Source organism: Lagopus leucura, unplaced genomic scaffold (genome assembly GCF_019238085.1).
Source record: "Lagopus leucura isolate 7727_CA_CO unplaced genomic scaffold, USGS_WTPT01 Super-Scaffold_100017, whole genome shotgun sequence".
In the NCBI taxonomy this organism is placed as follows: Eukaryota; Metazoa; Chordata; class Aves; order Galliformes; family Phasianidae; genus Lagopus; species Lagopus leucura.
The window spans coordinates 11,461,895-11,476,809 of NW_024962271.1; the positions used below are offsets into that span (position 1 = coordinate 11,461,895).

Sequence of the window (14,915 nt, forward strand, 5' to 3'; positions counted from 1 at the left end):
TAACTAGAGCTTGCTCTTGTTTATTGCACTCCCCCCACCAAAGAGCCACCTCTCCAAGGAAGAAATCTGGTGCAGATTATGGAGAAACAAGATTTGGGAGCTTTTCTCTCAAGGCTTTCCATAGATTTGACAGAGGCTCTCTGTATCATCAGTCTGCCTACATCGGTGCTAATTGAACAGGCCTCCTAACTAAGGTGCTTCACTTATGCACTATGTTGCTCAGAGCAAATATCGCTATTTGTTTATAACATGCTAAAATTGAAATACTGCCATTATGCCTAGAGAGTGATATTTCCATGAGAAGGCTTGTCATTACACAAGTGTCAAAATTTACAACGTTTCATCTGCCAGAAATTGCCTCTCTGCAAATAGGTTTCCAAAGCTGACTACAACCTTCCTCCCCTCGTTCCTTTATTGTCCTGCACTGAAGGCTCCTACAGAACACAAAAGCACTGCAAGAAATAGAACAAATCGGACAACAGCAAGTTGTTTGTCCTCAGCAGAGAGATTAATGGCAAGTTAGGATTCTTTTTTGTTGCTGTTTTTAATATTATCTAAAATTATTTTGCTATAATTCTTTAAGTAAACTTCCTCCCTAGATCAGGCCCAACAACGAACTTTCCTGTTCTAAAGGCAAATCTTGAGAGCAGCTGGAAGCAGTGCAGTTCTTCAAACATTATTTCAGCTTCTAGCAATGTTTTTCCGTCTTTCCAATGCTCAAACCATTAAAAAACATACAGAACAAGGACCCCTCAGACATACACAACTTTTGATAATACAAATAATTAATAAAACCAAGTAAGTTTCTAAAGCTATGTAACTGAAGTAACTTCACATGTTGAAACTTTGTGAACACGTGTGTATTCATTCTGTATGCAGAGAACCTTGCCATCTCACTAAGTCACTCTGTGGGATTCAGAAGCCTACACCGTGGTCTCCAAACCCCACGAAGATGCTAAAGAACATGAGGAAATTTCTGCATCTCTACAATCTGTTCTGTTTAATAAAAATTGAATAGGCACAATAAGTAAAAAAAATTCAGTGATGAAAAAGTTATAAGCATGAGGCCCTCAGAATGAGGGTTTGGTTTGTCTCTTCTGGATGTTTTCCGCTCATGAAAATGCCAATAATTGTAATGGCATGAGTTTCAAGCATCTTCTCTTGACTCTGCATAGATTGAAAAAGAAAAAAAAACTGTTTGATAAATCTCTCAGAAGAAATTATTAAATCAATTTGGAGTTGTGTAGATTTATGTATTCAGACAGAACCAGGAGATAACTGAATTGTTATGATAAGACAAGGTCTGGGAGAATTATTTCCATTTGCTGCACAGATACAACCTACATTTTGAAAAGACAGTTATCAATTCTTTAGAATGCTTTGATACTGTTTGCATCTGTCAATTCTTTGTCACTGTGACAGATATATAAACAAGCTGCTTCTGAAATACTGAAAAGAAAAAAATTAAGCAGGAAGCTGGCCACCAGTGTTCCTTTTCCTGAAATTTTTCTTCTAGATCAGGTAACCATTCCAGAAACCAACTAACCAATCTGAAATCTGCCTACCTGCCTTTTAGAGCATCCACTCTTAGCCCAAACACAGTGCTGTTTCTGAGGGGCTTTCTTGTGCCAATCCCCTAGATGACTTCATTTTTCCAGGGAATGATTAATCCCATCTGAAATGTCCTCTAGAGAGATTTTTTTCCTATATTCATTGACTGTTGAGTAAAGAGAAACTAGATCAACTTTTTAAAACGTGAAGCTAGGTCGGAAGGATTATTAGCACATAAAGAGCAATGCAGTGGTGGTTACCTATGAGAAAGGTCAATCCAGACTGAAAATCTGCACTACAAGATGGTCTGTGGTAGCAAGTCTGAAGGACTTAAGTCCTTTTAAAGGAAATTAAGAAGGTAGCATTCTGTAAAAGCTGAATAGAATCAGCTGGTGAATGGAATGTCTCCTGAAAGGGATGAGCAGATCACCTGGCCAGACAACTGAACTTCATTCCTGCTGGAGATAGGCACTGCTGCATAAGTGCTCATTGCAATCAGCTATCAAAGAATGCAGCTTTTCTAAGGTACTGTGGTAGAATGAGAGGCAATGTCAGTTTTCCACACCACTGTACATTTCACGTGGTGCATCGGACAAGAAATTTACATGAGAAATATTTATGCATTGCATACATCATAATCATAATTCTCAGTAAAAGTGTTTTCATTGTTCAGTTTAGCATAATAATGGTGACCTTGGAAGTAACCCAGCCTATGTACAGTTAGTTCAGAAACAGCATCCAATTAAGCTCCATGGACTGTATTCTCTATCAGTTTCTGAGAAATAGGTTAATATAGACCGAGAAGTTTTGTTTTTTTTTTTTAAATAAATGAACAATAATTGTAGAGTTTATAAAACAATGCTGTAATGATATTCCTTGCAACACATCAGTGACCACTAAGCCTAAAATCTTGCAAGAAATTAACTGCCCTGCTGAAATTAGCATTTCAACTAGGACATACACCAAAGTGCATCAGATCACATGTATTCAGGTAAGGTTACACAATACTGAGAAAAGAAACCTTCTCTGGAATCTGGCACGGATGATGTGGTACACTGACTCTCTCACTCATGTTTTAAATCGGAGGATTTTCCCTATGTAACTGAAGGGCATTTTTCTGCTGAAGTGAATGCATTCAGCTAAGATAAATTTTTACAACTTTAAATTTCTGTAGACACTCCTGGCCCCATTGCCTTTAGTCTATTTATCACACCATTAAACTCAGTGCCCTGATCAAATATAAGTAGTGCTATGTGCACATACACAAGTGAATGTAAAACCTTGAATCTATTAATACGCTCTCCTCCCTCCTACACAGCTAGGGAAGCTATTTTGTCCACCTGCACACCACGTGGCTCTGACTGCTCAGTGAACAGCAGGTCCTGCTCTCTCCACTGACTTCATTTCATGGTCACACACTTAAATAGCAGCAACATGACAGATGATAGATGGAGATTAAGAGAGAAGAGGAGAATAACATCAGTTTGCCCACTGATGCAGCTGCAGACCACCTTTCATTTTTCCGAGAAGTTTGCCACTAGAGCATGAATGGTAAGCAATACAGTACTGTCAGCAGCCTGCAGATTCCACTGCTTCCTACATAACTATCCTCTTCAAAATAAAAAACAAATCTGCCCTTGAGAGTACAGGCAATCATGGTGAATCCGAACAACCATCTGAGCACATCTCCAGTTCTAACTTTCATTTAAAAAAACAAAACAAAACCAAAAAACAAACAAACAAACAAAAAACAAACAAACAAAAAAAAAAACCAAAACACAACAAACTGCTGCATGAGCCTTTGGTTTTCTCCCTACTCTTGCTCCTCCTCATTCAACTAAGTCTGTACACCCAATGACTCAGACATGTTAAGTCACAGCTCTCTCAAGGCCGATTACTCTGATGTATTGCTGTGGTATGTAAATACTTATGGCAACTCTAAGTTAGCTGCCACCTCTAGGCTGCAGGCTTGTATCCAGAAACACTAGTTTGGGCACCAGAAAACTCCTCAAAGCAAGCATAACAAAAATGCACTGTCATCTCGCTTCTCTTCTTCTGACTGCAGAAGTGAGTTCTATTCCCTACTTGGCAGAGTCCCTATTTTCTTCTGTCCTTTCATATTATATTCAAGCATTGCCCAAAATTGTAATGGTACTTTTCTATGAAGAATTTTGTTTAATTTCCATTAAATAACTAATTGCTTGACGGTAAATTTCTGAGTAGTTCCATTGATGTATGCCAATTACAGCAGCTCACAGCCTCTGCATTAAAAAAAAAATCCATATTTTTAATGACTCCCTTGCTGTCCTTCATGTATGTGTGTATGTCATGACATACAGCTTTCTATCATCTGCACATCTCCCCTTATACATGCACGCACACACTGTATTATAAATTGCTTGGCTGTGAGGTATCTTGACACTTGATATAACAGCAGGGCTTGGGGGGGAGTGTAAGTGCTCATCATTAGATTATTGCTGAAGTATTCTCTGCTTTCCTCTCCTCCTTCCCGTGTTCCCTGGAGACCCAGGTGTTAATAAAATCAAACAAAATGAAAATAGGTAAGTTATTGCAAGCTATGAACATCAACACTGTACCACGCCTCACTAGTTTCCAATACCACTTCATTCTGGAGGTAACCAAAGAAAAAGATGCAATTTCACCCTATAGACTGAGTGGTGTAAGGAAAGGACAAAAGCGACAAGATATTGCAATCCAAAGGTCAGTGACCCGCTCCCTTGTATAATTATAGCATTTCATTTATGCTCTACCAATCTATCATTGGATGGCTGATAGTAAATTAGTAGCTAAAAAAGCACAATTTTAAAGATTCTTCAATAACTAGTAACTGAGCTCTAAAACTGGACCAGATAAGGAGACAAGCACAAGTACTGGCTTACAGTATTTTCTAAATATAACTTTTTTTTTAGAAAGGCTTACACATTCCTAATTTCTCAAAAAAATAAAAATAAAAATATAGTAAAAATAAAAATCAGATACTAGGCCATGATCTTCCATCACATTTTCCCAAGAAAGCTTCATGCAGTAACTAAAGCTAGGTATGAATATGAATGTTCAACTTGTCGCTAATAAATATAAACCCCTTATAGCAGGATTTGGTGCTTGGGTTTGGTCCTCATCTAGGAACCAGCATAAAGCCTGGCATGGTGAACTACATAAAGTCTTAATACTTCTCTGTCACAACTCATTAAAAAAAAGTAAAATTATCAACTAAAATGAAGAGATAGTTCTAGTCCTGGTTTTTCACACTTTCTTATGAACTTAAATAATCTGGCCACTTTTATTAATTTTTCATTAGTGGACAGAGATCAAGATTTTCTTAGCCTGCTAACCACACAGCATGCATATAGCATGCAGCTCTTCGGATTATCATCTACTGGACAACTTGCTAAAAGCAACACAAAATTCCAGATTATTTGTGGAACTGGTCAAAGAATCACGTAAACTCTGTCCATGTAGTATATCCTGCAAAGCCAATAACATGCCAAACTCACACCTTCCAACATCATAATGTTCTGCACTTCAATGCAAGTACTTTATGCTACATAATTTTACATTCAACCCAGAGGGAAGTAACTCTCCCTAAATGCAGGCTGAATAGAATAAGCAAAATGCAACCTGTTCACAGTACTGAAAAACTGCTAGTTCAGTATTTCAAAAAGCTTTAACCCCTACAACTGCCAGCAGGTCATACTCATGTTTGATTTACATTTTAAATACTGACTGAATTAAAAGCTACAATTACAGATGTTTTGAAAAATACAGATATCTTTTCACTTGCAAAGTTGTCTATTGTCTATCATAACCAGACAATAGCAGTTAATATTTATAATGAGAACAAGTGAAAGAAAGGATACAATCAAACCAAAAGAAAGCATGAAGATGCCAAAGGGACTGACTGAATATAACCTAAGATACATGCAAGCTGGCCCAAGGAAGTGAAAAAAGTACAGCTCAACAGTATATTCATAGCTGCCTACACATACATAAACAAAAATACTTTTTTGCATGCTTTGTCTCACACGTGGTCCAGGAGAAGTTAATGGGTACTCGTACTCTGAACATTTACCACCACTTAGTTAGTGCTTTAATTCTGTTTCGACTATTTCAGACACTGATACAGCTCCATCTCTGATTTCAAGCATCAAAGTACTGCTGGTAGGCACAGGTTAAATTTTTAAGTGCTAAACATAAGTTTTAGGTATACGTTTCAAATAATGCACATGTTGCATATTTCTGGATTTATGTGTCACATTAATATGACTGTGATAAAAAGCGGACAGAAGAGAGCTCTGGAAAGAGCTTGTCAACAGTATTTTCAGGTGGAAAAAAAATGAGAAGTGGTTTTGATCTCCAGAATGTGAAGTGTATGAAGTACAACAATTAAAACAGAAGGGTAGGTACTTTGAACTCATTAAAATTTCTTTTGAAGATGAAAGCCATTAGATTTCAATGAGAACTTGGAGTAGAAGCTCACACTGACATGAGAATATTTAACCTGTAGTCTACAGTGCTTCAAGCAATTGATAGTAGGATAAATAATTGCTTGGCTGTAGTAACCACATAGAAGGGAAAAAAAGGATTACCCTAATCAAATACAGTCAGTGTGGTGTTGCCTGTCTCTGTGCTCCACATTTCATTCTGAATTGTTCAGGAGTTTGCAGTTACAAAAACGGAAATCCTGAGTTCTTTAAGAGGAAATTGTAAAGGATTTCTTTTCCTGCCACCTCCAAGAAAACTTTGATAATATTCAGGGTCAGTTCCTCAGCTGGCAAAATCAACATAGCTGAGTTGAAGCTATTGGAAGATTGCCAATTACTAACAGCTGAATGCCTGGTTTTACTACAGGGCAGCCCTATTTTACAACTCCTTCCTCCATGGCCCTATCTTCTTTATTTTAATAAAGACATTAACAGCCAAATACACTCTTGTCAAGAACACTCATTCTCCTCTTCTGCAAAGAAAAAATCTTTTTTTTTTGTTTATTGAGTTACAGTTTGTTATTAATTCTCACTCATATTTCAGTATAGACTGAAAACTAGGTCTGTGCAGAGTGTGTATTTGTTTTACCGTATACACTATATATAAAGGGGAGCTTGACCCATTCGGCACTCAGGACTGAAACAAGCCAACTGATGATGTTAACGGAGGTCTAAGTAAAGATAACAGATCCTTCAGAAAAAAAAACAGAGAAAACCTTTGTTTTAGGCTGCAACATACACAGCTAACGCTGCTTTTCAGTATGCTCACTGTAAAGAAATGGAAGGAACAGAAGAAGGAAGAAGCTTGCACAATCTGTAAGTCATTGGCAAAGACAGGATTGCTCCTACAGGTTTTCCTACTGGATGTGCTGCCCCACACAGTCAGGATTGAAACACCAACATGCCCTTACTAACAAGTGTTGCTTACATAGTAACACGTGAAAGAAAAAACAAAAACCAACCAAACAAAAACAACAACCAAAAAAACTTCACAGCGCTTCTTCCATCTGTTTATACTTCCAGAAACATTCAAATTGAAAATACACAATGCTTGACAATACTCTGCAAGCCCTCTTTGCACCATAGCCAGCGTGATCCCTACATAAAATATCCTCACAGAAAAAACAACCTGTCTTCTCTTTTCCATATAGATGCATTCAGCATGAATCAGCACACAAAACCCAGACCACTATTCACAGCCTACAGGCCTATGCAGGCAGTGGCTTCCATTTCATAAAGAACAAGCAACCTCCATTTCACACTTATCTAATTCCAGGCAGTGCTTGTTTTACCATACACTCTTTTGCTTTCAATGAGAAGTTATGCTTTAAACAGAAGAGAAAAGCAAACTGACCTGGTACCACAAAGCAGGCTGCCTTAGAAACCTCCCTGTGCTGCTCCTCACAGCCAGCAGATCTCTTCTCAAGCACCTCTTCCTACATCCACATTATTCTTAAGTCCAAACGCCATGTGCTCTGCAACCTTTTCTTTCTGATCAGGCTAAAAAATAGCAACTTCCACCAGTCAAACACCTGCTCTCTGACTTCACAGCTCTCCCTCGTTAAGATAACGAGATGCACAGGTGTGTCCAGGGGCACACCAGTGCACTGCCAATAGAGAATCAGTTTCACCGTAGTTGTACAAATGCAGAAAAACAAATTCCGAAATCAAGTTATCTAGGAAGGAAGACTCAAAATATTTAATCCTGCATACAAGGATTTTTGAATCCTTTTGATTTTTGGCAATAACCTTTGCCTTCTTGGACAAATGGGTTTAAGCAATATACTTAAGAGTAGCTTGAGCTTTTTAGGCAGGCTTTTGTAGGGCTTAAAGATAGCCGGGAAGCCTGAGGGTGAGTGAAACTCTTATGTGTGACAACAGTTTCCTTCTGATTACAGACAAACATTAAGTGTGTGATGCCAGACCAGTATCCACTCAGCTCTACAATGCTGAAGGAAAACAAAACATACTAATCTGCAACAAAATATACAAACAAAGACCGAGATATCTGTAGCTAAATTAGCCTTGAAAATAGTCCTTCACAATTTCCTGAGGGAATGTGACACAGAGAGGAATAGAAGAGACATTAGACAAGGAAGGAGGAGGCTTGGGGCAACCGTAAGGAAAGAAACTGAGCCATATTGTAGAAGATCAGTGAAATCCTGGTATAGAGGCCATAAGACTGAGCTGATGACATCATTGGAAATAGGGAAATGTTGATAGTCTCCTTCAGTCAACTTTTGCAGTCTTTCAGAAATATTTCGTTTACCTTGTGAATTTAGCTTGCTTGCTTCTCTCCCCAGTAAGAATAGCTCTAGTCAGTTTCAAAATCATGTTTTTTGACAAACAATTGGTTCCTTTCAGTAAATTATTTCCCCAAATCCCAGCATAGGCAAGTTTTGCTTCAGGAAGACAAATTTAAAAACCAAGTTTACTCTTTAGATAAGTGGTCAAATATTACTGAAATTGTAGTACTTACCAATATTTGAAATTTAGTCTCTTAGATGTGCAGCTGAAGCATGTGTGCCACAGCAGTGCCCTGTCTGTAGTGCAGGGTTACAATGAAGTAATATCTGTTATAGAGAAGAATTCGTTGGCTGTACAACACATAACTTTTTTTCAAATTGCAGTAGATGAAAAGAATGCTTTGAGATGTGTACAAAACTTTATGATTAAAGCTTGAAAAAATAGTTTATTTTAGAGTGAAGCTTTTGGAAGAGAAGATGAGGAATGACCTTTGTGACTACTCTAAAGAGCTGACATCCCATTAATTTGCTCATTCATCTGGTAATGGAAGAATCCAAGTTTGAATTTCTCCTGCTGATACAACAAGTGGGTACACCCAGGAACTGTTAGGTTTGGACACATCTATCCACCTAGGGTACTGCATCCGGATGTGGAGTCCTCAGTATAGGAGAGATGTAGACCTGCTGGAGCACATCCAGAGGATGGCCACAGAAATGATCCAAGGGATGGAACACTTTCCTTGCGAGGACAGGCTGAGAGAGCTGGGGCTGTTCCGCCTGGAGAAGAGAAGGCTCTGGGGAGACCTGATATCTGGCTTTCAATATTTAATGTGGAGCTATAGGAAAAAGAGGACAGACTCTTTAGCAGTGTCTGTTGTGACAAGACAAGGGGAAATGGTTTCAAACTTAAAGAGAAGAGATTTAGATTGGATATAAGGAAGAAGATTTTTCCTATAGGAGTGGTGAGGCACTGGAACAGGTTGCCAGACAGGCAATAGAAGCCCCATTCCTGGAGACATTCAGGGTCTGGCTGGATGGGCTCTGAGCACCTGATGGAGCTGTGGGTGTCCCTGTACATTGCAGGGGAGATGGACTTAGTGACCTTTAAAGGTCTCTTCCAACTCAAAAGGTTCTATGGTTTCTACGGGGAGGAGAAAATAAAGTTAAGAATGAAGGATACATCCCCATGATCTAAGAATGTATTCTTTTAACAAGTGCTGAGAACTGAAACATCATAACCTTTCTGAAAAATCCATATCTTGTTGAATACCTTAGATTTCAAGATAGGGACTAATTATTGAGCTGCTATTTACTTTGCTTCAGCTGTCCTTTCTGCTGGAAGCTCCAGCAAAATTTCTAAAAATATTCTGGTAATAGGATTTTGTGTGGCAATTGCTTCTTTGTCTCTTCTAGAGTAGGAGTAGTAAAGGTGATGTCACAGTGGGTCACTATTCTCAAAGCTTTTTCCCAGTCATTTGCAGAACTTCTAGGTGAACAACATATTCACAAAAAATAGTTAAAAATTAGAAGATTTCATTAACATCAATAAAACGTCTCCTAGAATTTTGCAAAAACCTGATTTTTCTTGTTATTTAGAATTTTAAAACCTCAATTATTACTGTTAAGTAGTTGAAGCAATTCGAATGCTTTCCTTAATATATTCTAAGATAAAAACATTGCTCAGATATTTGAGAAAGAAAAAAAGGATAAAAATATAAAGGTAAATTTAGATTCAAATAAATCCCTCCCAGCATTACTAAGTAGCCATCATTCTAAACGCTATATATCTTAGGTCACTAACAAAAAATGAACATATTTCTTTGCCAGTTTGTTACTGTATATCCCTATAACCAGACTGTCTAGGATTAAATCTGAAAACAGAAATCAGATGTGCTGTAGCATTAAATGTTTAGGAAATCCTTTGCCTATGGAGTATTCGTCATTCTATTACGTTAAATTGAGCTGGTCAGATTCTGCTCTTAGGTGAACATCACATCTGTCAACAGAGAGTGTAAGAAGCCTACAACACTGCTGCATTTGGCTCAGCATAAGAAGAGAGGTGGTATTTGAAATACATTTTATCTTTTGAAAGCCATATTTTTTCCCAATAATAAATGTTGAAACAAGGTTCCCTAGGGTTATGCAATTTGTGTTCTTCCCTACTCAGCTAAAGACGATATTAAGGAGCTAAAGTAAGGAGAAATATTGTCAGTTGGCTACAGCAATGTAATGTGCTTGATATCACTCTTCTGGCACTTTGGACACTTTATTTAACATGGAAATCATCACGAACAGACTAGCTGCTGAGTACTTCCAGGTTCAGAGTTTGTTACAAGACAGGATTGTCACATCAGAGGCTCTGTGTGTGCCACCAAGCCGATAAACATGCACTCACTATGGCAGTGGGGAATGGTAGGACTTTAACAGCTAGTAAAAGAGCAGCCCTGAAGGTGGCTGTTGTCCTTATTTGACAGGACAACAGCTGCAAACACCTAAGAGAAAGCAAAAGGTAGAAAGACTGAAGTAAATGGGAATTAAAGCTGCATTGTTTTAATGAAGTAGTTACTTTTTTAGTAACATAATCGTATTCCAATATTAACAGTTTGCCTAACTTTAAAACAGAAATATTAAAAATGCTTGCAAACCTACTCCTGGAGCACGAATTCCTCAAGCATTCTGCTGGAGTGCGAGACAGCGAGGCTCTTAAAAATAAGAGGCTCTATTGAAAAGTACTCCAAAAATCTCAGGTAAAATTAGAAACTGATTTTACTTAGGCAGGCAGAAATCACCACAGCAAGCAAAGATACGACTCTATGAGCAATATTTACTGCCATTATAATGTTCTAAATTTCTTACAGTGTTTACACAGAAATAGAAATTGGACCTGCTCAGATTACCCAAGATGAAATAAGTTATCTGAGGTGCCAGTTTCTTCTCTTAGCCTTTGCAGAGGTGAGGCAAAATAGAAAAACGTTCTAATAAAATATACTAGTTTGCACCCTAAGCATATATGCTGTAGTAACTTGTGGCAAGCACTTTCATCAGCTGATATATTGAAAGAAGTAGTAGCTGTAGGATATCAGATTAGTGCTGAAGTACATTTTTAAGTGGACAACAAATGAGTAAGCAATAAAGGAGCAGTACACATTGCCAAACTTTAAAACATATGCACAAAAGACCCAAAGCAGATCTTTGGAACTCTACAGACTATGCAGAGAAATCCCAGTGGTTTTATCAAAACCTTCTAAAGCATCGTTTCAAAACTCTCTGCAATTCTTCAAAAATTTCAGTACAGAAAATAAAGGTGGGAACCAAAGAACTAACTGCATTTCAACCTTGCTCCCAGATCTCTGTAACCAAACTTTTTTTAGTTTTTGTTTCATTTATTGAACACTAAAACTGATTGTAGTGCAACATTTTACCATCATCAATTTTATTTCTGAAAAATCATGGAACATGGAGACAGCTTTCCTTTAAGATATTTTAATTCAAGTAGTTATCCTCATTACTAGTGAGGGATATTACATTTCAGTCTTTTGAAGGTGTTCAACAGCTTACAGTTTTAACAGCATCAGTTCTGGTATCTCCAAAGCTATCAGTTCAAGCATCAATATTTAAATTAGAAGATGAAATTTCACAGATGAAAATATTAGGATAATTCTATCAGCTGTCATACTGAAATGTGTATACATGTGGAATTATGTACTGTCAGATTGAAACAGTCCATCAGAAAATGTCAGAAGGTATATATAATGACTTGCTTCCCAACTGGATTCCCACAAGAACATTAACTAAAAAATCTTAAGTCCCTTTTTTTTCACAATGCACTTTTGCATTTTTAATCATTTCCAATTCTTCATAGTAGCATTTTCCATTCAGTTATGCAATATAGTGTCACATACATAATATTTTATAAGAGACAGCTTCTGTTATGCTTTGGGATTTCAATTCACAATTGTTTTGATTTATTAGACGATAAACCTTTTCCAATGCTTTTTCTGTTTAAAAAGAGATATGTAAATAACCAATCCAATATGAAAAATGCTAAACAGCTCCTTTGAAATTCTAATGGAGATTGGCTTTGGTTATGTTATCATTCACTGCAGAATCTTTGTGATGATACTTTATCCGGAATGTATAGGAATGTAGCCTGAAAATGCATACATATTTCTATGTTGGTCTGCTGGGACATAAAAATTTCAGTTGGGTGCAGATAGCATGTTAAAGTTGGATTTAGAAACACAAAAAAAGATTATTTTACAGTATCTGGAGCTTATAAATTTTAGTTTAGTATTCAAAAACATTTGCTGTTAAATGCTTTCTTGTCTTTTTTCCTATTGTTGAATGTTTAATTATTTCAGATCTGTTATCTTGCTTCCCAACTCTCAAATCATCACAAGAAACCTTGCTGCAAAGCTTAACTTCAGCTAGTCCTCATTTCCTGCCTCCACACCATTTTCTGCCTATGTTTGCTATATGGCAGGTAAATATCATGGCATGCCTTGATGTCAGCAACCTAGTCTAGATGGAGCTAGGACTAACTGGGCCATGCATCTTGATTCTTGAATTTAGACCACCAGCTCTAACATAAACTCATCTCCTAAGCCACTAATCCTTCCTAATTAATCCACTGTTTTCTCCAATTTCCTAGAGACTCCATCTCTGGTGTATTCTGCTATTTAGCAAACTTTGTTCCACCAGACTTTATTGTATGGGCCATGATCAAGGTTTGTAGGGCTCAAAAGTTCTTTTCTCTTTGACATCACTCCATCACTTTTCCAGGCTTGCCACTCCTTAGAACTATGCCTAGCTTTTCTATCACTTCTAGAAATTCAACATTTCTAGAATGCAGTGAAGGGCTTATCACTTAAAATTTTAAGTGTTAATTGCCTGTTAATGAAAACTTTAATTTCTGGGAGATTAAACTTTTAACTGCTAGGTGTCTAGAAGAGTTCAAGCTCACAACAACTAACACTCACCTGTAGAATATTTTAAAATGCCACTTCTATGGAACAAACCCTACATCCAAGTGTGTGAAAGCCCAGATGCAAGCTCATAGAATCACAGAATCATAGAATGGCTTGGGTTGAAAGGGACCCCAAACATGGCTAAGTATTTCCGAGATTGAGAAAAAAAAAATATGACTGAATTATCAGAATGCATTGAACAAGTAATGGCTAATTTGGGATTAAAGAAAATCTCATTGTTCATTTTAGGAATGTCAAAAGAGGATTCCTCCCCTACCTTTATTTCACCTGCATATGTCCTCATGAATTCTTCTAAAAATGTATACCTTGAGAAAGATATTCAGATTCAGCCTGACCTGCTCCTAAGGAGGGAGACTCTGTTGTGTTCTCACATTGACACATTTACTCTTGATTGCCAGAACTGCTATGTAACCCAATGAACCTTTCTGAACCTCTCAAACAGCACTCAGGACTTGATTTTCACAAATTCATAAGATATACTGAAGAAGAAGAAAAACTGAATTCCTAGTATAGTATAAGCTGTTTGACTACGAACTGAATTGGACTGAATTCTTCAGTCTGCTTTCTAACTTCTAGAATCTGTGGACAAGACATCACAAAAATACGTAAGACACAGCATCCAATCTGTATTCCTTAACAACTTGCCATTGTAGTTGTTCACGTTCAAAATTCCCACCCATTTCCTTAAGCTCTCTTTTATGTCACAAGAACTTTGCAAAGGGCTTGGATATCGTTGCCAAACACAGAATAAAGCATAGTGTCTTTTGCTCTTACCTCCAGAGCCACAATATGAGAAGCTTCTGGCACTCTGATGTTCTGTCAGGTTTTAATGCGAACCCTGGAAGTTCATGGACACGATGCTGTACAATCTGAAGAAGATAAATCACATTTACTTCAAGCCAGCTGACAGCAGTTTAAGCAGCTGCAATCATCAACCACCAAGGGAGTTTCTTCTTTTATCTTACTAAATGCAAAAGTATACCAGGAACTGGTAATATCACTGTACTATCAGGAGTCCTGGTTTTACATAAATATCAGCAAGCAGTAAGTAAATTCTGTTGACGAAATGTAATAAAACAAAGACGGTTTCAAATATGACCATTCCCTGATGTATTCTGTAGCCCCGTCCTACTCACTTATTGCATGCTGCTGAGATTATAAGGTTTGCTTTTATCTGTCAGAAATCAATATTTCAAACATCGGATAAAAGAGGAAATTGAACTGGGAATAGGCTGAAGTGCTGTAAAAACTACAAAGCACAATTATCAAAAAGCACTTAAAGTACTTAATAGGACACACATATAAAAATGCTCAAATTAATGTCAGGGAACTATAATGAGAACTTTTCCTATGCTTTTTGATCCAAATGCAATGTAATTCGAGTGCTGCTTGGTCAGTCAATACAGTTTTCAATTTATATGAAACCCTAAGGATTTCTAGCAATCCATTTGCTAGAACTGAGCCATTACATATGATTGGTTAATATTTCAATTTATTGAAAATACATTATTTTGTGTAAAGTGTTTAAGTTGTTGAGGTTTAACCATTATAAACAGTTATGATAAAAATAGATCTTTGGGTAAACAGCGACTTTACAGTCAAGCTTTTAATAAATACTGGTATAACTA

The 14,915-nt window shown here is 37.2% G+C and overlaps 1 long non-coding RNA gene across 2 annotated transcripts in view; it reads right to left on the bottom strand.

Annotated features, from left to right (window-relative positions):
- The window catches only part of LOC122183308, a 196,852-nt gene that overhangs the window by 49,867 nt on the left and 132,070 nt on the right, over positions 1-14,915 (bottom strand). For both annotated transcript variants that reach the window (XR_006180212.1, XR_006180213.1), the window contains one exon: positions 14,062-14,156. This is a non-coding gene — a long non-coding RNA (uncharacterized LOC122183308). The remainder of the gene's footprint in view (positions 1-14,061; positions 14,157-14,915) is intronic.